We start from the raw sequence: 7185 nt of genomic DNA, 5'->3' as shown, positions 1-7185 counted from the left end.
CCGTTCCCGATTATACGTCGGTTTTCAAAAATAATATATGGAACATTAAAAATCAAGTTAAGTCATTTTACTCGACTTTACGTCTGTCCGCCACAAATATTGGAATCGTAAAATCACTAGAAAACCGTTAAAAGCACATAAAATCGTGTTACGGAACAATAAATAAGAATAAAAGCATATAAAATCATATTAAAATACGTACAGTAAATGTTAAGATACACACCATAAAGTAGTGTAGCTTAGTAAAGGAAATCAGGAAATCAGCTGTGTTGTCTTATTTATCGGTCTTTCGGAGCTCATACTGCACTGTAGTTCCAATATCTACCGTTAGGCATCATTGTCACTCATGATTCCCGTGATTGTTTTGAAGTCAGATTTGTTTACGTCTGTTTATCGGTTAATTTCTCATTCTCATTCATTTGTGACTTTGTTTTTGTCCCCATGGCTCCTAAGAAAATTCATGGTGAAAGTACTAAGCGTCATGCTATAATGCTGGAAAATAAACTGACTATGATAAAATGCCATGAAAAGGTGAAAAAGTGGTAGCAATTGCACGATCTTTGGGGATGATTTGGACAACTGTATCGATGGTTGTACATAATAAGGACAATATTTTAGTACATATCAAATCTGAAGCCCCAGGGATGAAGAACACTGTCATCAATAAAAAAAAGAAAAGATGCAAAATTTTTGAAGAAATGGAAAGTCTTCTTTCTCTTTAGACTGTTAGGTTGAATCCTCAACGTCTTACTATCTGTCAAGAAATCATTCAAGAGAAAGTCTTGTCTTTTGTTTGAGGACTTGAAGAAAAAATATCCAGATGAGAAAGATGTAGAGTTCAAGGCAAGTCAAGGATGGTTCATGAGATTTAAGGAGCGAAGAAGTTATCACTCCATTAAGAAACAAGGTGAGAGTGCATCAGTTGACGAACATGCAGCAGCGGAATTTCCAGTGCATTTAAGAAAATCATTGAAGAAAACAGGTTTCTTCTGAACAGATTTTTAATGTAGACGAAACTGGATTGTATTGGAAAAAAATTGCCAGACTGTTCATTCATTTCCAAGGAGGAGAAAACTATTCCAGGCTGCAAGGTCTCAAAAGACCGTGTCACCATTATGTTGGGAGGTAATTGTGCAGGAGATTTTAAGTTAAAGCAATTGCTTGTGTATCATGCACACAATACCCGTACCCTGTGGAACATACTCAAGGCGTCTCTCCTTGTTGTATGGATGGCTAATTCAAAAGCATGGGTTACTGTTGTTGCTTTTGAAGATTGGTTCTTCAATCATTTTATCCCAGCAGCAGAGAAGTACAGTAAGAAGGAGATTCCTTTTAAGGTTTTACTTATCTTAGATAATGCTCCTAGCAACCCGCAAAACATCGTAGATTTTGACCCCAACGTTACTGTCGCATACCTCCATCTGAACACCACGTCTCTTCTGCAGCCAATGGATCAGGGAATATTTGCTATCTTCAAGCGAATAATTGCTATCTTGAATAATTGCTATCTTGATGAGTCCATCACACTTCGTGACATTTGGAAGAAATAAGATATCTACAAGACTACAGAACATAGCAGCGGCATCGAATGATGTACAGAGCACAGCTATGAATGATGTATGGAAGAAGCCATGCCCGCAATTCGTGAATGATTTAAGGGTTTGATAATGTTGCCGTCAGCAAAACGTTGGTGACTACATGCAAAGAACTGGAAATGGATTTGGAGAAAGAGGATTTGACAGATTTATTAAAAAAAAGACAAGCTGCCCCCGACGAACGAGGATTTGATAGAGCTTCAAAAGCAGCAAAATAAAGCAGAGGAAGTCGAACCTGAGCCACATCACTTTACCATTAAAAAAAATTCAGCAAGTATTTGCATATATCGTAAAGGTCTTTCTATGTTGAGGATATGAATCCAAATGCTCAACGCTTTTCCAAGATTATGGGGGCTTGTCACATAAAAATTATTTGTTTATAAGCTTAAAATAGATTTTTATTAACCAAGTATTATTGAAAATGCATTCATAAATAAAGTACAGAACTGGGAATGGTTATTATCGGTTTAGACTAGAGACAAGTAAATTCGGCCTAGCCTAGCCTGAAGACTTAAGCCGTATCTTCTGGAACCAATTAACGACGTAGGGTGAGGTATGCCTGTATATATAATTAAGATTCAGTTGAATTAGGTACTTAAATTGAGGCACCCTGTTAGTATAATCCGCACACCCAAACAATATTAATTGAATATTGGATATCAAGACTCTGTGCAGGGTTGTTTGTACCTGATATTCACGCCGTGTGTGTAGACAAAGCAAATTCTACTAAGTGAAGATATCTGCTCTTCGTAATTCAGACATGTACTTTTATAAAGGTACTTTCTCTGATATTTCCGAAGTATTGATTCCAAGTTAGATGAACAGAATATAAATGAGTAACAAATATGTACTGGTGTCAATTCATTACGGCCGTTTCAAGCGACTCTTTAATTGATTAATGAAAGCATTACATCAATTTGAAAGAAACCGTTCTCGTCAGATGACCGCATAGGCTTCAAAAGTAAATGATACAACCATTTTTACATCAATAATGGAACTGAAAATATTTACAATGTTTCTTTTGTCATATCTGTGGCAGAAGGAGTTTAGAAAATAATGCATACCATGTGAGGCCTACTGTAATTTAGAGAGTAGCTGAGGAAATAGTGGGAGTCAGGATTTAAAAAGCGGTGACCTAGTTACTTATATTTAGAAGACTTTATGTAGAATGTAGTCTTCAACCATTTAGAATTAAATCCATTGGGAGTTGTCAATTGTATTCTATTTAATAGTGATAAATCAATTAACGTCAGAAATCTACTAGACTCTCAATGTACTAGAATCATATATCTAGTTTTATCTACACAAAAGGGTATGTTGTAGGGTTAGTAGTAGGGGAATGTCTGATGGGAAGGGGAGATAAATGGAAGAAAGAATGATAGGGGTGGCCACTACTTATTTAGATCATCAAATTAAAGGAGAATATAATGAAAAATATAATATAATATAATATAATATAATATAATATATAATATAATATAAACTTTAGGGGTAGAAATTAGAATTAAAGGATATGGGAGGTAGTAATTTATACCTATGGGAGGTAGTAATTTATAACTTAGCAAATTTATAACATTAAATTGAGAAAATTTAAATCAATATATAGAATAAGGTTAGAAATTAAATTTAAAACCTAATAATAGGATACTTTAGTGTATAAGAAAAACTATCAAGACTTTTTCTAAGCATAGTGTTTAGAAGATCAGGATAAAAACTTAACTAGTTTGGGCATATCAATATTTAATGAACATATTGCATGATTAAAAAATATACTAAAATAGGGATTTCCATATCCAGTAAATTATATAAAAAGACCTTGTAAATTGTCAAAAAGAAATTATTCATAAATTATAAACACTAAGAAAGTATATGAAAGGATATACAAATGTATAAAAATATTAAATATAAATATAAAAAATTTACAAAACATTGTGTAATTACAAATATAGAATATAATATTGTATTATACAGTGAGTTGTATGAGTTTTAGGAAAAGAAATTCCAAACCCTCTATAAGCTATAGAAACTACACAAGTGTATAAGAGGATATATAAATACATAAAAATTTAATATCAGATATTAAAATTTTATTAAAAAATTATAAAATGTTTCTCTACAGAATGGTATAAAAGATGTAACAGATATTTAATTAAAGATAAATTAAATTAAAATAAAATAAAATAAGAATTATTTTATAAATTATAATATAAATTATATTGGTATGTCTAAAAGAATTCTTAGACATGTTATTATTGATACAATATAAAATAAAAATATATGAATCAAATATTAACGGAAATAAAAATAAAGATACCTTTGGAAATGAGTTTATAAAATATTTCTACAATACATCAAAGACACTAATCTAGGAAGAATAACAGATCTGATTAAATATTATTAATTAAATTTTGTTTATCTCTATATTTGAATATTCCATATATCTCCATACAACATAGTTCACATCCATACCGGCTATTTGTGTATGGCTGAGCTCTACGGTCTATATCCCATTTTAGATTGAATTTAATATTACCATCTTTGAGTTCCCAGACTTTCGTAGATAATGAGGTACTGTTGGCTTTGTGCCTAAGTCTAAAGGACAGGAAATGGATACTCAGTCGTTTTTTTCGTATTTACAGAGCACCCGATGTAAATGAAGTTATTAGTTTCGGTCATTACTGTACATTTATATATATAATATTACCTGTTAAACACTGACCTAATAACGGGCATTCGGATCTTTCCCTACAATTGCAACTGCGATTATTATTATTAGCATTACTTATACTATTATTAATATTTATAGCGTCTTCATTCAAGGTACTGCTCAAATTCGTAGACGTATTATCAAGTATTATGTTACCATTATTCGTGTTATTATAATAGCTATTATTACTTATAAGTAATATTATTACTTATATACCAGTAGATATATAAGGATTCGTAAATTCTAAAGGTGTCTTAACATGTCTTCGAACGAAACAAAGCGCCTTTTGTCGGTTTCAATGTCTTGACAAAAGATTATGAATATGTATGTATGATATATATATATATATGTGTGTGTGCGTGTGCGTGTGCGTGTGTGTGTGTGTTTGTGTGTGTGTGTGTTTGTGTGTGTGTGTGTGTGTGTGTGTGTGTGTGTGTGTGTGTGTGTGTGTGTGTGTGTCTGTGTGTCTGTGTGTCTGTGTGTCTGTTTGTCTGTGTGTGTGTATACGAGTTCTGATCAATAAGTATTCGGGCTGTTGCCGAAGTAACGAATCTAAAGCATGCAGAATAAAGCCCTTTGGCACAGATTAACCTTGACCTCTGCTTTACATGTGCATTAAGTGTTAACGTTCTAGCTGACTTTCGCCGTATACAGCAGTGCTTCGAAGTAACGTGTGCAATGTATGATCGTCGCATTGACGAGGACAGAAAAAGTTGTCATGACAATACCTGCTCAGAGGCCAACACAAAGTTGCAGAAAGTGTATGGAGAGGATTGTATGAGCCGCACACAAGTGTACAAGTGGTTCAGACGTTTCGAAGATGGTCGAAAAATATCGATATAGACGAACTTTCTGGAAGACATGCAACCAGCAGAACTGAGAAAAACATCACAGATGTGCGTGCAGCTGTGAGGGGAAATCATCGAATCACCGTTCGTGAGTTATCAAAGGATGTACAGATTAGTTACGATTTAGTTCAGTCCATTATCACTCAAGATTTGGGTATGAGACGCATGTATGCCAAGTTTGTGCCAAAACTGCTTTCAGCTGACCAAAAAGACACTCGAGATTCAGTTGCACAAAATTTTTGAAAACTTTGCGTGGGCCTCTGGGCAGGTATAGCCTAGCTTGTGGCAAAATTTGATGCAGATTCTCTGCTCATCTTTCTCTGCCATGGTTAATGCAACGAACACATGTTACACACGTTCCTTCCAAGCACTGCTGTAGACAGCGGAAGTGAGCTAGAACCTCAAAACTTAGTGTGCATGCACGGTAGAGTTCAAGGTCAATCTGTACCGAGCAGCTTTACTTTGTGTCTTTTAACTTTGTCACTATGGCAACAGTCCAGATACTTATTGATCAGACCACGTATATATATATAGAAGGATGTTATTACATATAGATCTAAGGTTAATTTGCATATTTAAAATTTCTGATTTCCCTTTTGGTGTAAGTAATCTACCATATTATGAGCATTATCCTGACCTTACAAGTAAATTTCTTGTATCTTATATCTTTAAACTCTATTTGACTTAGCGTGGAGGCGCAATGGCCCAGTGGTTAGGGCAGCGGACTCGTGGTCGTAGGATCGCGGTTTCGATTACCAGACCAGGTGTTGTGAGTGTTTATCGAGCGAAAACACTTAAAGCTCCGGCACGGGATGGTGGTGAACCCTGCTGTACTCTTCACCACAACTTTCTCTCACTCTTTCTTCCTGCTTCTACTGTACCTGTATTTCAAAGGGCCAGCTTTGTCACACTCTGTGTCACGCTGAATCTCCCCGAGAACTACGTTAAGGCTACACGTGTTTGTGGAATGCTCAGCTGTTCCGTTGATCGGATCAACCGGAACCTTTGTCATCGTAACCGACGGAGTGCCACGATTTGACTTAGCGACCCTTGATGTATACATCTATCACAGAATTTATTCCTATCTCATTCCCTTAAGGCTAGTGGATGAAATATATTCTGACCTCCTCGCATTCATGATTCTGCATTTAAACCTCTGGGTCATCATAGGGTCGATCTTATAACGAACTTAATTAGCCATATCGGATTTCTTCCTACTACCTCTCATATTCTTTGCATTCAATGCTAATAGCCTCCCACCAAAAGTATATAATTATCTAAACCCTTATATTCCAGTTCGCTTCAAACTTTAAAAGTGCAACACCTTGAATAATGCTGCATAGATACATTTTTTGAATTCTCTCTCTGCCACTCTGTCGCTTACGACGACGTGGGTTCCAGTTGATCCGATCAACAGAACAACCTGCTCGTGAAATTAACTTGCAAGTGGCTGAGCACTCCACAGACACGCGTTTCTTTAATGTAGTCCTCTGGAAGATTCAGCGTGACACAAAATGTGACATGGCTGGCCTTTTGAAATACAGGAACTACTCATTTTTGCTAGCTGAGTGAACTGAAGCAACGTGAAATAAAGAGTCTTGCTCGAGGAGACAACGCACCGCCCGGAATCGAACTCGCGACCTTATGAACATGAGCCGAATACCCTCTCCACGCGCCTTCACGCATGCATTTTTTTTACCAGGATGGAATCTGGATGCAGATGATACTACAGGATGCAAATAGACACCACATAGCAAGCTATCCACACAGCAGAAGCATATGACGGGCAGTGGTTTAAGAGAATATACTGTATGAATAAGGCGGCGAGCTGGCAGAACCGTTAGCACGCCGGGCGAAATGCTTAGCAGTATTTCGTCTGCCATTGCGTTCTGAGTTCAAATTCCACCGAGGTCGACTTTGCCTTTCATCCTTTCGGGGTCGATTAAATTTGTACCAGTTATGCACTGGGTTCGACATAATCGACTTAATCCGTTTGTCTGTCCTTGTTTGTCCCCTCTGTGTGTAGCCCCTTGTG

The sequence above is a fragment of the Octopus bimaculoides genome, chromosome 7 (genome assembly GCF_001194135.2).
Source record: "Octopus bimaculoides isolate UCB-OBI-ISO-001 chromosome 7, ASM119413v2, whole genome shotgun sequence".
In the NCBI taxonomy this organism is placed as follows: Eukaryota; Metazoa; Mollusca; class Cephalopoda; order Octopoda; family Octopodidae; genus Octopus; species Octopus bimaculoides.
The sequence above is the reverse complement of the archived record's forward strand: the minus strand, read 5'-3'. Positions refer to the sequence as shown.